The 23,297-nt window shown below is 36.5% G+C and overlaps 1 protein-coding gene across 6 annotated transcripts in view; it reads right to left on the bottom strand.

Annotated features, from left to right (window-relative positions):
* The window catches only part of EVL (Enah/Vasp-like), a 1,573,360-nt gene that overhangs the window by 1,265,279 nt on the left and 284,784 nt on the right, over positions 1-23,297 (bottom strand). The window lies entirely within an intron of this gene.

The raw sequence follows: 23,297 nt of genomic DNA on the forward strand, positions 1-23,297 counted from the left end.
GGCAGCCACTGGGACACTTCTCTGTCTAGCATGTTCTGTTTAAATCACAGACTTAAAAACTTACAGATGACTTAGACTTAGGATATGCAGCTAACAGTTGCACAGTGCTTGCAAATCTTATGGCATGTTGGACTACGGTCCTTATGACATTTTCTCAATAGTAGCATGTATATCAGGTGTGAAATTTTGACTTCATCACCAGCATTCGAGAAAAAATGATTTTGTAGTCCTTGCACTGAGTAATTGAACTGGTCCACCTGACCCTTTTCAGCCATGTGCCAGACTACAAGGGCAAGGGTATATTTAGTATATGTAGACAGTTTAAAGAAGGTAATCAACCACCATATTTTGGGGTAGCAGGAGGAAACTGGAGTATTAACACACACATACACACACACACACACACACACACACACACACACACACACACACACACACACACACACACACATATATACACACACATACACACACACACACATATACACACACATATATACACACACACACACACACACACACACACACACACACACACACACACACACACACACACACACACACACACACACACACACACACACACACACACACACACACACACACACACACACACACACACACACACACACACACACACACACACACACACACACACACACAGTGGCCAAAGGTCCGGACTGAGCTCAGAACCCCAGAGCTCTGAGGAAGAAATCGTAATCACTGAGCAACTACATTTATAATCTTATTGAATTACAACCTCTGCTCAGCAGTATGACATGGCAGCTGAACAGTCTTTTTTTTGTTTTTGAAATGTATCATCTAATAATATGATGCTAAGAATTAAAATATGAGGGAAAGTACTCTGGATTAATTACAACAACGTTTTACTTTATATTATTCTGTCCCCTAAGGAGCTGATTATCATCTCTCAGCTGCTAACATGTCATCTTATTCCACCCAAAGAAGGGCTTTCTGCTGAGTAAATTGGATGTTTTTTTGCCTTAACCTTATGCCCCTTGCTGTTTATGCTCAGGGGTAGCTGTAGTGATGGTTCTAGGTGTGTCTGTACTTCCTCATATATGCTAAATTCCTCAGCTACACTGACTGTACTTCTTAGTAGGCTGATACAGGCACTGCTAGCCATTACTTGCTGCTGATGCTACTTTACGATGTGATGTCCACTAGATGACCCTGTGTAGTGACTGGTCCTGCTCCATTCTCCAGGACGTTAAATCAGTATTAACTATTCACATTCATTCCCTCAGGCTTTCTTCACCATCCTTACCTGGACTAACTCTTGGGTACAGGTAGAGCCTTATCTTTTTCTTTAACAAAGACCTAGAAAAGTTATTCTAAATACTGTTGACTTGATCTTCATATCACAAAAACTTCACCACGGTTTTTCTTTTTTTCATTATAAGCTGACAACTTGAAATCAGATAAATATTGGTTTCTGAATATTAAATGTTAGGTTTTATTTATTAAAGGTTTTCATTTTTATTTATTTTTATTGCTTTTGATATTTTTATGTGTGTCATCTTGTTCCACAAGAATATGACATTGCTGTATAGTCAATTATATGTTTTGAGAATTCAGTGTTATGAAATCATCGCTTGTTTTTTTTTTTTTTCATGTGTGCTTTTTTCCTTCAAGTTATGGTGTATGGCAACCATCTAGTGGCCATAACAAAGAAAGAAAATAAAGCTTACTATTCTGTTAGCAGGAGAGTTGGTACTTAATTTTTAAGCACACTGTACTGTTATTTTCTTCTGTGACAATGTGTTTATAGTACACGTGCTGAAGTATAATGTGATAGAGTCGACAATATGAAAAACTCGCTGCTGTTCTTCCTACCCACTAGGATCATGCACGCACTGCTGTGGATATTAGATCTCTTCAGAGGTTTTTTTCTCTACTTGTTATTCAGCTGTCAAGTAGGTATAAGAGGTATAAGGAGAGAACAAATTAAGGGTAAGTTTAAGTCCTTGTGTAGAGAGGTCTGATGCCATTAAAACAAAAGAGGTAAGAAGGGAAAGTGTGACGCCAAATAGTATAAACAATGGTTTGCTGAGTTTAAAGAAATAAACTGCTTCACTAAACTGTGAAAATAAAAACAAAACTGCTTAGTCATATTCAAGAAGTATGGGCTACAAGAAGGAAATACTGGTGTTATCAATAAATAACATTTTAATGATTTGTCATATATATAATCCTAATTATAGTTTATGATAATTGTTCATAAATCAAACTCCCATGAGAGAGGTTCAACTAAAAGAATTAAAAAAAGTAATTCAGAAATGCAGTATTAATTTTTTTTTTTAATTTCGGAAAGATGTTCAGGCAGAATTCACAGAGGAAGAGTAGAGAGATGCACTTTTCAGGCATGATGCATTTGCTGAAATAACTGAAAAGAAATAAAATGAATCTAGCTGAAGTTGGAACAAGCAATTCTAAATTATAGAAGTTTATGAATATAACCTCTAAGGGTTAGAACTGTCTTAGCTACTGAAAGTAAATAATAAGCTGAAAATGCCAGGGCACAAATATAGAGAATCCCTTTAGAATATGAAGAGTGTCTGCAGGCTGCATGACTTAGAGAAAGAAGCTGTACCTAAAGCCCTGGTGGCAAGGGCTGACCCTGGGAATGAAGAAACTGGTCCTGCTCACCTTTCTATGGGTAGAGTGATAGGGACTACATACCCTTAGCAGTGTAGCTGCTGTGTGGCCAGTGGTACTGGAGAAAAGAAAGGAGTGTACACAAGACCAGAGGTGATGGGGCCACAGAGAAGGTGATGTGTGGCCAAGTAGATGGAGTGTGGCCTTATAGTGCCCTATTGCGTGCTCCTTGAGGGTAGAGCTCCAAGAAAAGCATGCCACCATAGAGGTAGAATATTCATCTCACTAGCTGAATGTCTGCAGTGAGCCTGAATCTGCCTGCAGGGGGTGATAGGGCATAACATCTACCTATCCATAACATGATGCTCTCTTCCAATTCAATCCAGCCCTCACCATAAAGGAGCAAATGGGGCAATTGGGTGACCAAGGAATGGTCAGCAGTAGGCAGGAGAAAAGATAAAAATAGAATATATAGGACATCAGAGGAAAGAACAAGAAAGTCTAACAAGCAGTATAGATACAATATTATGTTCATGATAACTACCAGTAACTAAGTAGGTTTACATTTATTTACCACTGAAAGACAAAACATATACATTAAGTGATTTAACTGATAAACTAATATAAAAAATATAGCCTTTATGTGACCATTAGTTCTTCATCCTATGTATAGGGACATGAAAGCCATGGTAAGGGCAGAGTGGTCATCTTGCAATGAGAAATGGCGCTGACTTACTACTAGAAAAAAGGGCTTTAGTATTTGTGCTATCTTGTAGAGAACCTGTTGTGATGCATCATGAATTTAAAGTGATAAATTATTTTCATTTAAATCTAAATGCTCTGTAGTAGTAAACAAGGACAGTCAATGGGTGGACGTCTTCTCTTCAAAACCAAACGAATCTCCCACTACCATCCCTTCACTATAAAAATTCTGCATTTCTGGAATGGGAACACTAAGCCCAACCCTGTCCCAGCTTGATTCCTCTTTCAGAAAACAGTTCACCAAGGACACAACTATCAAGTTATCTGGGTTGGAGTAGACATCTTCACATTCTTAATAACAACAGTCAAATGATGACATGTAGTCATGGCTGGAGGTCTTCAAACCAGACATAATAGAACTTTCAGAAAAATTGAATGAAGGCATCTGCTGAAAAATCCCCTGCTATCATATTTTCAACTCTGCCAGATTTTGTCTCATATTTTTGCCTGTCCTTTGTAAAACTTTTTATAGTCTGGTAAATCAGTAAGGATTATACTTAACCAATAATTCCAGACAATAGAGTTTCATACATTGTTTACAAAAATGCACACTGATGCAAAAACTGTTGTTCTATTAACTCTTTTTAAGTGAATTAAAATAGCATTTAAAATTGTCACTGATTTAGGGTTTTTAACCCCCTCCACCTATAATTTTTGACCTTGTCCAGAATTCTTGAGCAAAGATGTTAAGAGATATGCCTGCTATTTGTTAGAAATGAGAGTGGATATGGAGAGGTGAGCACCATGAATAGAATCTGGGTGTGAACACTTGTGGCTGCTAGAGCGTCCTTCTCAGCTGTATCTCACTATAAGGAACTCCCCTGATTTTCACTATTAAAGATCATGTCTAAAGGCACAAAATGAAATTTTCTTTTTACACAAAAAAGTATTTGCATGCATTGTTGTGCTAATGATCATTTTTTTGCCAAACTGTTAATTTAACAGTTTGGCAATTACTTAACTAATACACAATTACTTACCTATGCTAATCCAGAATTAGAGTTTGAACTCAGACTGACATCAACACCTCCCGCTCGGCCACTAATATAAAAGCTGTAAACATGGCTCTGTATTTTTAGTCTTCCATATCAGGAAGATATTTTTTAAATGCTGTAATTTTAAAAATGTTAAAATCTGATCAGTACAAATGTTTCTTTTTACATAGAAAAGTCTTTGCATGGATACAGATTTCTATGAACACTTTTTTGTGTGAACCAAAAATTTGGTGAAGTGCTTTTGACACGATCTTTAAAAATTCCATGTTCCATGTAGTTCTTCATTGAAAGGGTAGTGTTACACATTCATTTTTAAAGGACAACTCTACCTTAGAACTCAAAAACATGTTTTTTCATTGTATATTTGTTTTTTGAACTATTTTAATACCTCATAATAATTCCAAGTGCTTCTTTTACAATTTTAATGTGTTCCCCACAAAATGGCGGATGATGGGGCCTGCCTTGATAATGTGACCTTGTTTTCTTGCTTTCATTCCTTCTTCCCAGAATGCAATTCAAGTCCCCTTTATATGAGTCATGCTAGACATAAGGAAGTGGTGTTGTTTTCTTATACCATTAAGGCAGAATGGCAGGACTGTGAAACACTGTCATCCAAAACACCTTCTGTAACAGAGCTACTTCTGTGTTTCCCTGATTGAGCCTCATTTATGTGTCTGTCAGAGCTTGTTCTATCCTATAAATAGCTGTTAACTACTTCCAGCAAAAGAAAGTAGGCAAGTAGTAGGCTTTTGTAAAGGGATTCTTTTGTAGTTCTAAAAGAATTGACAGACCTTGCTGAGGTGTGAAAACTCACTGCAGTAAATGATCCTTGCTGTTTCTTGTACAGGTGACATGTAGTAATGAAAAGGACTATAAAGTAAATTTGTCTGCTACTTCCCAATACCGTCATTGGGAAGTTTTTCTCTCTCATGAATGATGCAGAATTAACATGTGCTTTACTAATTCCCTAATTATTTATTTTATGTTCACCCCCTTTTTTTCGATTTCATATTTATTTATAGTTTGGTAACAAGGAAAGTGAAATGGTTCTAGGACCATTTTCAGCCATGACACAGGATACATTGGCAAAGATAATAACAAGTAATAAATGTACTTAGCAATACAAAGAAAAATATTGACATAAAGACATTGACAAAGATTGCGTGTGCAACACATAGCCAAAGAGTTATGGTAAATAAGTAAACATTAAACAACAGTTACTAGAATGCATACATTAATAATGTTTAACTCTACTATGTTAATTTTATTATAAATAATGAATTGTATGAACCCATATTGCACAACTCACAGTTAAGATGTTACTGCGCTCTAAATGACTAGGAATCAGCAAGGGGATGTTTTATGGCTTCACAAAAGAAAAGGACAGGGGGATAATTATACCTGCATCACTTTTGTTGTCCTAAGATAGTAGAAATACATACTAAATACATACTAAACCTAAACATTTTGCAATGGAACAACCATTGCAGTTAAGCCTAATAACTAGTATGGTGAAAAAGATTTGGCATATGTAGAAAGTCAGAGAAAGGAGGCCCATTAGGATGATGAAAATTAAATAATACACACATTCATGGACACACCCTGTCTGTGTGTGTATATATATTTGTGTACATCCTAAACCTAAGGTCCGTGACTACCGCACCACAGTGGAGGACATAGCACGTTTTCCTACTGACCTCCACTGTGGTGCGATATGTTTGTAGAAGCAGAGTTCGCGAGTGCACTTTCAAATAAGTGCACTTTCACATAACTGAGTGGTCTGCTGCTCTTTTTCGAATACACACAAGAAGCACATACACATGCACATACTTTTTATATATATATATATATATATATATATATATATATATATATATACACACACACACACACACACACACACACACACACACACACACACACACAGACAGATACAGTCAGACACATGCATTTTAAACACAGTTAAGTAGTTCTGATTTCCTTTCTTAATGTTTTTAATGTAAGGGCACATAGTAAGTGTATGTTAAAGTAAATTCAGCTATATATTATGGTTGCCATCAAAGGTCACATTTCCTTTGTGGACTACAAAATTCTCATGCACTCTCCTACTGTAAGAACTGACTCAAAGTCAGCGGGAATCTCTGATTGTGGATCTGTTTGTACCAGATATGCATCCCCCTTTAGAAGGATCTCACAAAAAAAGCAAAAAAGACCTTTTTATGAACAGTATCAGTGCACCTAGTTGATAGGGTTGACACCTGTCTCTTATATTTATATCCTTATTGTTATATCCTTTGTATGGGGGGAAGGGCTTGAACATGGTAAAGGTGTTGATACTTTACAAGAAAAAACATTTTCTGACTTTTCTCTAAGTGTCTCAGAAATGTCTGATACTATATTTAAGTTATCTTAACATATAAATTATTATAAATAACTAACATTTAAAGCTTAGCATTTCAATGCTGTGATGCTGCTTATGTAAATTTGTCAGAAGAGGTGACAACTGCCTGTAAACCCCTGACTGGTCTAATTGTTTTGTTTTGATATGAAAGGGGAGTGTTAAGTTCTCCTCCTCTCTGCAATAAAAATAGCTGAAAACAGTTCCACAGTTTTCTGTCTTTTTTATAGCAGCTGCTGTGCCCCTGACATTAGAAGGATTAATTGGTCATCCAAGATTGACAGCTGTACCTGGCAAGGAAAACTACAGATTTATCTGTGACTATGGTATGTCATGCAGGTGGAGACAAATTTCTCTGCAAAGTATGTGAGAAGTTAAACAAAAAAAAGTAGGTGGACTTTCCCTTTCTTTGATTACAAGGCAAGGAAATGAAAGTTTTAAAAAGTACAAACAGGTTTCTTCTACCTACACAATACCGGAACCATATTGTAAGGAGAAAAGAAAACTAAGGACTGAGCTAAACTGTAGGAGGGGGTGTATTCTTCCTTTAAAAGTTTTTAACATATCTATCATAAATACAATTTAATCATATTAATCCATCATTGTAAGTGGTCCACATTTTGTCCATTTGCTCCACAGGCAGTGTTTCACATTTTTGGAAAAAAAGTTGAGAGTTATGTTTAAATGAGTACATTCTAATTTTTCAAAACACAAGAATCAGAGCACAGGTGATCTATGATGGCATTTTAAACCAGCACAATGAAAAATTCACAAAAAGAAAAAGATTGCAAAATGAATCCAGTATTTCCCTTTTGGGATCCATTAGTGGTAGAGTTATTGAAAAAGGTTTTCTAAGGTAAGTAATAGGGTTGTATTTAATGATAGGGATAATGTTAGCACACATTAATAAGGATTGGTTTCTATCTGCTCTGCTGGGAAATAGACAGTGCATGTACTTTTTCTATTTAATACAGCAATATTAGTTACTATTTGTACAAGCTTGTAATTCTGAGTTGGTTTCCTGGTTTTTGGCGTATGTGTTCTTTTACAAAAACTGTGATACTACCACCTATCCTATCATATCCAGTCGTATCTGTAATGAAAGAAAGTATGCCCTATAATATGTGATATGCACATTTCATCTTTAAACTATGTTTCAGCAAAAGTACTGACATCAGCATTGCCCAAACAGAGTAAAGTTTCTGTGTCACCCATTTTATTGTTTGGAATTCTGTCATTTAGTGAAGAAACTTTCACTTATTTTTTTATCATTTCCTTTTGACTCAGAATTTAAAGAGGTCTAAAAATACTATAGGAATGGATAATGCCCTGTTTAGCACTTATATTTCCTGGACATTGAGGTAAAGTCCATCAGAAGTGATGCACTCAGGCTGATCCCACATAACACTGTAGACTAAGAATCATTGAAACCCCTGTGTCCTATCCACTGACTAAAAGGTAAAATGTTATCATTATAGATAGGTGCCATATGAGATACCTGAAAGGTTTTGCTAAAGAAATGCATTTTTCCATGCTTGTTTCTAGGCTGTTCAATAATTCTACCATATCTTGTAGCATATAAGAAGGGATGACTTTCTTAGATTGTTCACTCTAATATGCACAGTGACCTAGGCATGGTAAGCCTTAACCCTCTGTAACATTTGAGATGTCCTTATTGTTGGCCCCAAGCAGGCAGGACACTGTCACAGGTTCCTTGAAATGTTTGGTGGGATATGTGCCTCTTTTGCATACAACAGAGTCAGCAATTGCTAAGATGTTTTAGGGCTTGCCAGATCACAGTGCCTGCCCTATGGGCTTTCAGGTCTGGCTTGCTTCATTGCTAATCCCAGAAATGTTCTTGCAATGGACTCTCCCCACTTGCATAGTACAGTTACTACGCAGTTTCCTTTCCTATAGCAGGTGGGAGGTCTATGCGATATGTTACGTGAATGAACTGACGTTGTGGTTTAATTGAATTCATGGTAAGTAAATTGAGAAATCCGAATATTATTTTATGTTAAGTGAGGAAAAATAGCCAAGTAAAGGTATACTGGTATGATTGGGGAGCCTGGTCCTTTACTCTTCCCAGGGCCCTATTTGGCCATGATCCATCTCTGTTTGGGAGAGAGAGCAGCACTAAACCGAATTGCATTTTTCAAAATAGATACTTAAGTTAAATGGAGATGAGGCTCCTGGCTTAGGTCTGGTAAATGGTAATCACTCAATTATAAATGTTGTTATTACTAACAGATCTTCCAACCACTGAAGCATTTCTTTATAACTCTCAGTATTACTGACCACTCACCTGTCTTACTGAATCCTTAATATGACATGATGACCTCCCATCCAGGACATTTCCTGCTATCAGGTTCACCAAAGAGTGAGAATATCAACATCAACAGATGGATACAATTACTAGTCAAACAGGAGTAAAAAAGATGTAGAAAATCAAGTATTTTTTCAGGAGATCTTCCCTAATAATTTACTATTCAGATTCTGACATGAAGTATACATTTTTTTCTCTCCACACCTCTTCTAAAAAGGAACTTTGCCCAGTGCGACTTTCTTGTTAAACATGTTCAAATAAGTAATAAGATATGTACTCATGTTCCTATGCAAATGTGATCTTTCCCTGGTACCAAACTCTACACCTCTTCCCCTTTGTGGTTCTTTTCTTGTGTATGGTGATGCTACACTTTCAAGCACCAAGCAAATGTTGACATACTAGTGCCATGTTTGTTTCAATAAAAATCAATGGATCACTTATAGCCTGACCCATTCTACCTGTCTTCATTCTGGACCTTGCACAGAATATCAAGGTAAGTAAGACTAGGCTAGTTGCCTTTGTGGCCCATTTTAATCCTGGCCAATTTCCCTTTCAAAGATGAGAATCAAACCATGTACCTTGTGCTTCTGAGGTAAACATCTTAACCATTGTTGTCATGCATGATATATGCCTGGGATATAGATATACGACTGACTCAAAGTATAAATCCTCCTTTTTCCCATTCAGCCTTTGTTCAATTTCTGACCTGAGCATGCTCTATGAATCCTGAAAAAGTAAAAGCGTAAGCTGACTGTTCAATTTTTTTTGACAATTATGGACTATTTTGAAGTCAGCAACTAGAAGTTAGGGCTGTGCAGATCAGAACGACTCCTTTCTGGTTCTACAGGGATAGTGTTTTCAGTCCTTCTACGAACATATCTGTATTCCCTAGCAGATGTTCAGAGTGAGATTTTAAAAAAAAATGACGTCCGTTACCCATTTCAAGTTTATAACTGGTATGACACAAAGCACATCAAAATAAACACGCAGTCACAGACTGATGTATTCTGTGTCTGTTTTAGAAATTTCACAGGACCTTTGAATGAAAATAATGTGCAAATCAGATTAAACTCTGGAATCACACTTTTCTTTTTGCTTGGCAAAAGCTGCATCCTTAACAGGTGGGCATTGTATACCACTTAGAAGAAATACCTGCTGCTCTCAGGTGAAGTAGTGGGTGGAGTTCAGTCATGACGCCAGATGTCTCTGTGGAGTTTGCACATACTCTTCTAGTATCTATACGTTTCCTCTATGTACTACAATGTTTTATATATATATATATATATATATATATATATATATATATATATATATATATATATATATATATATATATTTTTTTTTTTTTCATCCCTCCTGAAGATATGCCCTGATGGCCAGTTTGACTGGTTACTTTAAACAGTCCTTATATTTATGTCATAACATTTCTTCTTCCACACCTTTTGTTCATTTGGATCAGCCTAATTAGTAAAATAAGATAAATATGTAATAACATGATAGAGGCAGAACTTAGCAGTTAACACGGACACTACGTAAAAGCAAATGTATAATCATTCTTCAGTGAGATAAGTAATAAGCAGTTTACTAATTGTTGTTAACGATATATTGATATCAAGTTATAGAAAATTCTACAATTCAAAAAAGTAAATTATTATGATGAAAAATGTGCTACAGTAACCTTTTTAACGTTTCAGTTAGCTCAACTTCATTTTGCTTACTAAAAAACAGAGATAAAGCATGAAAAACCTGGACAAAAACACAGCTTCAAACTGACTACCAGAAATATAGAGAACTTAGAAACCTGGCCAAAAGACACATTCATACAGACAAGAAAAACTTCTACTATAATCTGCCCTCAGCCTTGAAATCAAATCCAAAAAAATTCTGGAACTCAATAAATCAAATATTATATCCTGGTAGTCCTAGCTCCCCCAACCCATGCCCCGATAAGACTCACAATAAAACAGCCTCCATCTTTAATACTTATTTCATTGACTCCATATCCAATCTACTTAACCCTAACCCCCCACCCATAAAAATATCTCAAACTACTCAGAATTGCTTCCCAAAATAAATTCCTCAAATACATTCTCGCTGAAACCAGTACCCACCAGCTACATCAAATCTCTACTCTCCAAACTAAAACCATGCTCAGCATCAGAAATATTTCCCCCTTTTTCCTACAGCTAGCAGCTTACACTCTTGGTCTCCCAGTCTCTACCTTAATCAACCACTCCATCTCTTGAGTCTATAGTTCCTTCCATCTGGAGACAATTCTACACCTTGCCTATACACAAAAGAGGTAACTCTTCCGACATTACCAATTTCAGTCCTATCACTATACTGTCACCCCTCTCTAAAATTCTAGAAAAATGTATACATAAACAAGTCATGCACTACTTACTCCAAGAAAATCTGCTCACACCCACTCAATACGGATATTGACCTAAGCATAGTACTACTACTGCCCTCTTGTCTTTTCTTAACTCTATTTCCCTAGCTAGAGATGACAAACTTATCTCCTGCCTTTTCTTAGACCTCTCTAAAGCATTTGACACTGTCTCTCACCCTCTTCTTCTGCAGAAGCTTACAAACTTAAACTTCTCACCTGCTACTGTTGCATGGTTTGATAGTTACATCTCTGACCCATTTCAAGCAGTGAAATGGTACTCCCCCAGTTAAAATGTGTATTCCTCAAGGCTCCATCCTTGGCCCACTAATTTTTAACATCTTTACCAGTCTTCTCTACTCTTCATGTCCTTAGTCATCTCTGGTACAATATGCTGATGACTCTGCAGTTATCACTATTGCTGACTCTCCCTCTGAACTTATCTCTGCTACATAGGCTTCCTTCAACTCCATCTAAACCTGTCTGTCCGAAAACCAACTTATCCTTAACCCAAAAAAAAAAAAAAACTACTACTTTTCCTCCCTAAAAACCTTAACCATATCAAATCCTCCTTCTCAATATTGCCACTAAATAACACCCCAATTGAAGTAGAATCTAACACAAAACTTTTAGGCGTCTTTATTGATGACCAGCTTAAGTTTGACTTACATATCAAAAACTGTATCAGGAAAACTCATCAGAAACTTGGTCTCCTTCATCGTAACAAAACATTTCTTACCAGTGAAGCTAAGATAACTCTATTTCATGCCTATCTCCTACCCAGTTTACTCTACAGCTCTCAAATTCTCACTAGTCTCAACTCTAGACCTCTAGCCAAACTACAATCCATCTACAACAAGATAGCTAGATTCACTGTCCAAAATGCGTATAAGTCCCACCAATGTCTCTCACTGAAAGACATAAATTGGCTCGAACTACCTCACCTGCTCCTTCTCACTCAGCTCCAGATCATTCACCCAATTTTCTACCAACCTCACCAACTAGAACTCTCCATAGCTCTAATAATGGCCTTCTGCAAACCTACAAACCCAAAACTAAATTCAGCTGCAATCTCTATAGCCACAACCCAACCAAGGCTTGGAACAGCCTTCCTCTTGAAATTAGGTCCCTCGAGCAACTAAAACAATTTAAGGCTGTTATCAAAGAATACCTGCAAGTTAAATGGACTTGCTACTGTACTCATCCTCTGTAACCCTTCTTCCAGCCCTAATTTCCTCCTACCTTCCTCTCCTCCCTTTCCACCTATTTACTATCTCATATCTCACTCCTACTTGTTACCTCATTACTTACTCACTATAAGAAAAGCCTTGCTGGATGATGTTAAGCTCTTTAAGATGTTGCTGATATTTCTACAATTGTAACCTTTAGCCTACTGTTTAATTTTCAATTTTAAATGCTAATTTCTTGTTTTTATTAGTACTGAATTGATTATGCTTCTTTTTCATTTGCTGTTCAGTATGTACTGTATTTGACAATTTGTATTACTTGTTGGAGCTTTTCTCCTCGGGCCTCCGCTGAAAAAGGTCTACTCAACTCCGTCAGACAAACCCGGTCAACAAATATAAAATAAATAAATAAATAAATATTCATTATGTTCATTTGGATGGTAGTGCAAAACTCTATATGTGTTGAAATGAATTCTGTGAGCATGCCTACAAAAGTGCAAAAAGGTTAAAAGTTCCTACAATAACCACTTAGAGCATTGAAATGAAAACTTTTAAAAGCTTGTCTGTTATTCCGAAGCATAATGCTGCTAGACTGACTGAATTCTGAGACAGGCAAACAGGACAATAACCTCTTCCCTTGTGTCAGGAGTATCACATATTTCAGAGATAAGGCTAAAAAATAGATCTAATAAGAATGTATTATAACTGATTACTAAAAACCTTCAGTGTTCTCTTATTGATATATCTTTAAATAAATCAGACAGTGTGTTTGTGTGTGTGTGTGTGTGTGTGTGTGTGTGTGTGTGTGTGTGTGTGTGTGTGTGTGTGTGTGTGGCAATGCAATAGTTTAGTTTTAGTTTCAGTACTGTGAATAACCTAACGCTCTAATGCATGGTATTCAGACTGAAGTGGTGGAGAGGCCTGCGGGCCTGTATCTCTCCTCTGTGGTTTCACAGTGTTGAGCTTATTTGAGTGTGGTTGATGCAGACCCATAGCCCAAGGTAGGAGACTACAGGTTTCTGCATACTCTTTAGGCTTAACATAGCTCTTTCTTTCTTTATTTATACTGATTTACATTCATGTATATTTTCATTTAATTTGGCCTGTTTATTGTTACTGTTCTCTTTTGGTATTGGTGTAAAGTGATACAGGTAAGAGGACTGTAACTCACATTGCTCAAATAACTGGTTTTCTGTGGAGTAGATGCTGTAACTGGACTTATATGGCATACAAACAATTTTTGTCTCCAACAGTATGTGCACCCATGCTGCAAGATGGCAACTATACAAAATAAGCTCTGCAGAATATGAAAAGGAATCAAACCTACTGCTATAACTACAAACAAATGGGAATCAAACCTACTGCTATAACTACAAATACAATTATCCACTAATCGATTAGAACTGGATGTAAAAGGTCTTCAAGCAGCAGAGAGAATGAGTCAGTATTAAACTACAGACTTAGAAAAGGAAACATAGGTATGAACTGGAAATCATGCAGAAGAGTGAAAAGCTATGTGTACATGAGATGAAACTGCTAACCTTCTGTCAGAGGTTGATGGTGGAAAGCAGGCACATTTTAAATATTGTTCCTATAAACATAAAAAGTTGCTACAATAACAGGTTTAGCATTATTATGCATTTTCCAAAGGATGTGAAGGGTGAAACTCAAATGTCTGACATTATTTATCGTTATTTAGTGACTTCAATCTTCAATGATTTCATAAAAAAAATGAGGAATGAGGACAGAAAAAAATAAAAAATTTGGATATTATTCAAAAAAAAATGACAGTTAGACTTCTTCAGACAAAACTCTGCCCACATTTTACACAGTATAAAAACACCCATCCAAAGCATTTAATTATTTAAACACCTTATTAACTGCACCAAACTTTACAATAATAAATGACCAAGTTCTCTCATCCATATATTATATATATTATTATATATTATTATATATATATTAATTTCATTTTCATTTATCTTGTATATAAATATATACATATATGTAAAACCTACACCTATTAATAACCTTACATATATTCATATTACATAAAACTTTCTTAAACTAATGATTATTACTACCTAAAGGGCACTTATATTATTACTCATCTAATTAAAAAATGTTTTTAAAAAAACATTTACAATATGCCATTCATAAAACATTCTACAACATCTAATTCAATACTAAAACTACGATCTTATAGTTGGTTCAGCAAATCTAAGCAGTAATGAAGGAGTCTTGAATCATGTTCAGTGATAACTTAGGTTGTGCCCAACTAGTGAGACATGATTTAGATGCATGGGCCCAATAGCCAATCAAACAGGCTCCTTATAGTGTGCGTGGGCAAGTCAAGCAAACTATGGAGCAAAAACTGCAGGAGACATTGTACTTGGAATAACCCATGAATCTAACAGTCCATGGGCTTCAGCAGTAATACCAGTGTCCCCCAAAAGGTGGGAGCACCAGGTTCTGTGTACACATCAGGAACCTGAATAGTCACACAATGTCAGCTGACTACTCCATGCCTAAGATAGATGAAGCCTCAGGGCAGCTTGGACATGCTAACTATCAAACTACAGCTGAACTGAGTAAGGTTTACTGGCTGGTACATTTGATGCCTGCAGCAAGGAAGAGGTCAGCATTTGGGTGGTATGAGGTCACTAAAATAATGTCTGAGATGAAAAACACCACAGAATCTTTCCAGACGTTGGTGGATCATACTGTAGCAGGAGCTGGAAGCCATGTCCTTATTTACATGGATGACATTAACATCTGCAGCCACTCATAGAGTGGGAGGATGGTAAGATTCATGCAGCCATTCATGTCTGGGTCATAGAGTGGGAGGTGGTAAGATTCATACAGCCACTCATATCTGGGCCATAGAGTGGGAGGTGGTAAGATTCATACAGCCATTCATATCTGGATCATAGTGTGGGAGGTGGTAAGATTCATACAGCCATTCATGTCTGGGTCATAGAGTGGGAGGTGGTACAATTCATACAGCCATTCATGACTGGGTCATAGAGTGTGAGGTGATAAGATTCATACAGCCACTCATATCTGGGTCATAGAGTGGGAGGTGGCAAGATTCATAAAGCCACTCGTATCTGGGTCATAGTGTGGGAGGTGGTAAGATTCATACAGCCACTCATGTCTGGGTCATAGAGTGGGAGGTGGTAAGATTCATATAGCCATTCATGTTTGGGTCATGGAGTGGGAGGTGGTAAGATTCATACAGCCACTCATATCTGGGTCATAGAGTGGGAGGTTGTAGGTAAGATTCATACAGCCATTCATGTCTGGGTCATAGAGTGAGAGATGGTAAGATTCATACAGCCACTCATATCTGGGTCATACTGTGGGAGGTGGTAAGATTCATACAGCGATTCATGTCTGGGTCATAGAGTGGGAGGTGGTAAGATTCATACAGCCACTCGTATCTGGGTCATAGTGTGAGAGGTGGTAAGATTCATACAGCCACTCATGTCTGGGTCATAGAGTGGGAAGTGGGAAGATTCATAGAGCCACTCAAATCTGGGTCATAGAGTGGGAAGTGATAAGATCCATAGATTATGAGGTGGTTACTAGGTACACAGTTTAGGAGTCCATTGAGGAGTCCATCCCAAACTCTCAATTGCCCCAAAGCTCGTTCTGGTAAAGTGACTTGATCAAGGACACATAGTAGGCAAATGAAGGCTGAGGGATTCAAACCCTGTACAGTAGCAAGTAGTTCATTAGCAACTGATAGCCTTAATCTTCTGCACTAACTAACAGGCATCCGGCTAACAGAAACATCTAGCACAAGTAGTAACATAATGTAATAATCTGTGTGGTAGTAAGAAAGACATTTATAGCAGAAAGGTGGATATTTACTTATCAGAAGCAGGAGTTACCTACCACTACCAAGGATTAAATACGCTTATTTTCATGATTTTGCTGAGGAGTTTACAGAGATGTTTCCATATGGTCACCTTTTCAGTAACTTTGTCTTATGATTGCTACTACGAAATGACTGATGACATATAGTAAACATTTTTTATTTATTTTCATGTAGTAGTAACCATAAATAACTATTTTAGCTTTTTTGAAGATTTATTCATAATTTTCTCCTTAGGAATTGTGTTAATACTAATGTCACTGCATTTGACTTCAGCTTTCCATGGTTAACCTGCATAGTAGTTTTATTATATTGTATGTATATATTTGAGGTTTATTATTGCATTTGCTATATGTAAAGACTATGAAGAATTAAATCAGTTCACCCTTTAAGAGCTTTTAAAACAATACTTTTTTCTCCAACAGCACTACCTGTAAGATGTTTAGTTATCATACTACCATATTAACATCATTTACAGAAATAAGCATTCCTTTGTAAATGCATTTATTTATTCAAATGGTATGAAGCTGTTACAGCACAGAAACCACATTCTGTTATTTTCGTTCATACTGAGACCCCAGTCTTAACTGCCCCTGATAATGTGTTTCATACTCACAATGATAGCACCAACATTATAAATTTAGCAACCAATCTTAAAGGTATGTTAGAAAATTAAATTACAAATTAAAAGAGGACAAAATATTACAATGAATTTATTGAGAAAATAGAGGTAAAGGGCCATTAAAGAAGTAAGTACAAATTTACATTATTGACCAGCCATGTAAGAAAGGATGCAAGACTCCTAGAAGAGATACAGTACTTCCTTTTTAGCATGTATCTGCATCAATAATTAATCAAGTAGATCATATTCCTTTGTCTCTGGAGGTGATTAACAGAAACTGTATTGGTTCTATCATGTGAAAAAGATGAGAGGTAACACTGATGCATATTTGTGTTAAAGGCCTCCAGATTAAAATGAATGTTAAGTTTCTTCCTTCCTTTGCTCAATTAACTGGAGCTGCTCCATGTTTGGCATCATTCTTTCTGCTTTAATCAAAGGCATCCAAGGCAAAATCAAGAAAATAAGTATATATTATGATTTATCTGCACTTTTGAACTATATTTTATTGAATTGCTGCATTATTTTCTGTCTTTTTTACTGTTTTACTGTTTATGGCTGTTTCATTCTATGCACTTGTTTTGCACTGTACTGTTACCGAGATAGCATAGACTAGATTCAGACCTGCTGAATCTAGCATGTATTGATACAGTTGAGCACTAAACCAGCCATCTTACATTAAGAAAGGCTCTCCTGCACCCTTGTGGCAGAAGAGTGTGGATCCAGCCTTCTCTGAGCTGAGGCTTGCTGAAGGAAGGTTCATGGTGTGCTTTCCTATTGGCAGATTAGCTTAAAATTGTTTCTGTCAGCAGAACCATCCTAAGCTTCCTTGCTGCATTATGGGCAACCTAGTTGTGCACTAAGCTGTGTTGCCACACCTATCATTAACAACATTCAACTGAACAACCCTTATTAGTCATAGTCACAAAAACATGTCCAATTAGTCCACTCCCTCCCCTAATAGCCCATACAGTAAAAACCTGCTATAATGGATAGGCAGTTTCCTATCATTTCTCTGGCCAGCCTGACTGACATGGAAATACTAAGGCAATGTAGTAATGCAATGTAGCAATGTAGTAATTGCCTCATCTACACTGACAACCCCTTACTCCTACAACAAACAAATACCCTATATGAGAGATAGTATACTAGTATACATAGAAGTACACTATGAAATTGGAGTCATTTCTCTCATGTAGCAACAAACTGGATACCAAACAGGTTGTCAGTACACAGTCTTCACCTCGCACACAAAATAAAGACACAACACATAGACCCACATATGTGAAGTTACAAACTAGAAGTCTACCAAAAGATCAGAGACCTCCCAAATGTAAACAATGTGCACTGCACACCTTGCCAAGTAAATAGAAACCACTACACATCATAACACACATAACTGTGTCTGAGCAAATAAGCCCCTGAGGTAAATCTCCTTTAAACCTTATGTCCTGGTCATAAGAAACTCCATAGTGAGACACACAGATGTTTCCCTCACCAAGCTGAACAAGGAGAAGGCCACAGTCAGCTGCCTGTTAGGTGGCAGGATGCATCAAATCATGCATGCACTCAAGTCACTCAAAAACAAGTACCGTTATGACTCTGTCACAATTCATGTTGGGGTGAATGACTTGAGATGTACCTCTCTGGACTACATGAAAAAGACATGACTGAACTCTCAGATTATTTGTCCCAGGCAAGTATCACCCAAGCCTTAAGCAGCATTCTATCTTCACCCAGGATGATGCCACAATATAAACAAAAAATGACAAATAACATCCACCATCATGCTGCAAGGAAAGGGACAACTTTAATCAAAATAATAAAATGTTAAAAATATAAAAGGGTAAGCACTTTCGCAACTCATTGTTGCTTCCTCAGACCATTCAAAAGTACATCAAATACATAGTCTTATATAGTTAAAACAACTGCAGAACATCCAATCACTATTGAACAGCAATAAAAAAGTCAACTGTGCATATCTAGTAATCTCAGCAATCCATTTAGCCAATTATTTAAAACATTCAAATCTATCCTATAGAAATAATCACAAAGAACATATTGAACTATCAAAAAAACAAAGTAAACTACAATACAATTGGTTAAATTGTCCCACTGGTTGGTTCCCACTGGTGTAACAACCAGGTAGTGAGATATGGCTCTACCTTCTGAAATAGAAATCGTAAAGTGATGTAGTCATACATATAGCAATCACACCTAACTAGGTAAAAAAATAAATAAAAATAAAAATATAAAAAATGTAAAAAATCATGCGGACGATTAAATCATCCAACAAGCTTCAACAGTGGATCGCTTATAAACCATTGCTATTGCTCGTTGCTACTTCAATAGTAAAAAAAAAGAAAAATTCCAACTAAATGAAAAGAACTTACTAACTAACCAGAAACCTAATAATATCATGGCAAATGTTTTGCAATAAAAACATGCCACTATACCATTGGTGGCAATACAAAATAGCAGCAAATCAAAATCTAGAATTCCTGAGATAAACCAGTCAATAACTGCTTCTAGAATAGGCTAGAGAACTGTTATCGTGTGTTTCTAATGGTTAAGCATCCGCGCTTAACCTCTTATTGAGTTGGAATAACTTAAGCCAATGAAAGTCTAGTCTACTCATGATAGGCCAGTCAAAATGCCCTATGACAATGTAATGGAACAATCTAACAACAAAGCAACACATCGGCTCTATAGAAATGAAGCCGATCCATTAAGAATAACAACAAACAAAATTTAGCACCTAAAACTGAATTGATCTAAACTACCACAAAAAGTGCATCTATATGGTAAGCAAACCATATGACAATATTGAATGGATGGTTAAGAACATGAAGAATCACTCCAGGGGGAATGTCAAAAAATTAAAGATATTTAGCTACTAGTAGCGGCTCCTCAAACCAATCAGTTCTACTATAGACTGCACAACATCACCAACTTAACTTATACACCAAAACCCAATCTCTAAGACCTTATTGACCAAGTTACAAGAGCACTGACAAGCAGCCCTTATCTGGGACTGGTCGTAAAAATGACCAATCACAACTCAATACTAACAAAAGCAACCAATCATAAAGCTAAACTCTTAGTAATGGATCCTTATGAGCTGAATAGAGACTACAAACACATACTATATAAAAATGGTCTCAGTGATCATATATCCCATTAATAAAACCTTTCCACCAATGAAGAAGCACATTGGATAGATACAATCTCAAGCAGGGAAAAAATAACCAAAACTAACCTAGCAAATCAACCATAATCACCACCACTCCCCCATGCAAATATAGATAGCCACTCCATAAATCATTCAAGGAGCGATAAAGCTGTTCAATATTAATAACAATCCTCAGACCGATTTGCACTGCTAAAGTATGGTACACATCACTGTTTTGACGAATAAGAGCACCAATGGCAATAACATTAATCTGACATAACAGGGAATGAATCAAAAAATTAAAAAATTAAAACATACATATCTACAATAAATCGTCATGTGGTCAGTCTTGGCTCAGTATTAATGAAAATCACGACTCAAATGAGACACCATAACAAATAAATCTCTAGATGTTATTGTCATCATAAAGAAAAAAACTAATACTACAACTAATCAAACCCTTTGACAATTGCCGCCATATTTATAGAATATCATTATAAGGGGCATATTATAGCCAAATTACAGCTGTACAATATAACATATCAGAGAACACATAATACGGGTATAGTTACAAACTATTGCCAATGTCGCAGAGATTAAAAACATATTATTCACCTCTACCCATCCCTATGCAAATCATGATACATAAAACTGCAAACATATAATACTGACATCATAAAGCAACTAACGAAAGAAAAACATCATATAATAAAAGAAAACTTCTACTATATCAATAATCATGCATAAACATATGCCTTTACTATCTTCATCAATAAAAACTAAGACAACACTAACTACCCAAAACAGAGCCTCAACACCTAATGAACTATCAAAATAAAACGAACGTGTGTAAAACACAAAATAAAATCATTCATTTTTTACGTATGCCCCTTGCTCTCAGGGTAGGTTTTAATGAAACCTTTCCATTGGGGTCAAACCTCTTATCAGTTTAGAGTTGTAAAATCCATGACAACTCCCTACATTTGGTCCTATTCAGGATGTCGCAAAGTCTATTGCCTTCAAAAACTGTTTCAATGACCAAGAACTATAACTGGAAACTATGATCACTGTCTTCATCAATGACATGCTGGGAAAAACTGTATAACTCATCAGATGAGGAACGGAAAGCACAACTGCAAGTAGTCAAAACTTTTTCAAATGATATAAGAATGTCATTTAGTCTTGATAAATGTGCAAAAGCAACCTTTAAAGCAGGAAAACTGCAGCACCAGGAAAACATCAGTTTGGGACAAGAATGTTATATAAAAGAACTTGAGCAAGAAATTAATTAATTCTGAAAACAGCGTTGGCATCTAGGAACAAAATCCAAGCTATAAACCAATTTGCTCTTCCTGTCCTAACTTACAGTTTTGGAGTGACTGGTCCCAAAATGTGTTGAATAGATTAGATAGGAAAACAAGAAGGATGCTTCATGTTCACTAAATGATGTATAAAAATCAGTGCATGCCACGATTATGTATTCCCTGTTCTGAAGGAGGGATGGGCCTCCTTGAAATTGATTACATGTATAGATCTGCAATTGTGGGACTGCATACATATCGGCTGACCTTACAAGACCCAAATGTAGTGAAAGTTTTGAAACATGAGGAGAATAAATCTAAGATGACTTCTCTGCTTAATCTAGCAGAAGCATATCAGTGTCAAGGAGGAGTGGAAATCAAACCAGAAGTAGATACAAATCAGTCAGCAATTGAATTTGCCAAAAAAACAAAAGAAAGAATATAAGGTGAAGAACCAGATGAGAAGGCAAGAAATGTGGAAAATGCATAAATATAGTTACAAGTATAGAAAACTTCTGGAAGAACCTCATGTTGATCAGGAACAAATGCAGGAATGTTTAAGGAGAGGCAAATTCAAACCAAAAGATGAAGTGTTAATATTGTCGGCCCGAGATAGTGTGCTTCATACACATTGGTTTCCAAAGTCGATTAACCATGTGGGAGAAGCAGACAGATGTAGGTGTTGTAAAGCCAAATTGGAAACAGATGCACAACTCGTTGCTGGTAGTGACATATTAATGGCAGAAGGACTGTATACTGAAAGGCATAATAATGTGGCAAGACTGTTGCACTAGGGATTGTGGAAACATTATAATACTGAAGTGGCTGAAACACACTGAAAACTTGAGCCACAAAGCATCATAGCAAATGATGACATTTACATCGCATGGGATCATCCATTACCCACAGTTCAAGATAGATACTAAAAACCGAATATAATGGTCCATGAAAAGAAGACAAAAGTGGCACTGATCATTGAAATCACTACACCCAGTGACTGCAGTGTGTTGCATACAGAGAGACACAAAGTCATAAAATATCAGGATTTGCAGGCAGAAAAAAGTAATGTGGAAGAAAGATACCCAGACAGTCCCAACAGTAGTAGGAGCAATGGGTCTTATAAAAAAGAATCTATAATCATATTTAGATATGTTACCAATACTTGTAACTCCATACAAATTGCAGAAGGAGTCATTACTGGGCACATTGTGGGTGCTGCGAAGAGCACTTCTGGCAGATATCAAAGATTGAAACAATATTAATTTCATGAACGTTAATTGTACTTTGACTTAGGAATGGGGTCCATTCCCATCATGGTATTAGAAACCCAAAAGATTTGGTGAAATTAAAAAAGACAGGGAGGTCATGCAGAATCCACACAGAAGAAGCCACAGACAAAAGCTCAACCATAACCTTCTTGCGCTAAATAAATAAATAAGTATATAAATGAGTCGACGCTGAATAGGAATGCTTGCATGTAGTGCACCTGAGCAAATAAAAAACACTGCAAGACATACTCTCAGAGTCAAGATGTTATCTAACTCTTTCTTATTTATTTATTTGCTCAGAAATAAAAATAAGTATTTTTTTTTTTTGTAATGGGCCCCCTGCAGCTGCGGGCACAAGGTGACCTCCAGAATATCCTGTTT

The sequence above is a fragment of the Protopterus annectens genome, chromosome 6.part0 (genome assembly GCF_019279795.1).
Source record: "Protopterus annectens isolate FY-2018-M chromosome 6.part0, PAN1.0, whole genome shotgun sequence".
Taxonomy (NCBI): Eukaryota; Metazoa; Chordata; order Ceratodontiformes; family Protopteridae; genus Protopterus; species Protopterus annectens.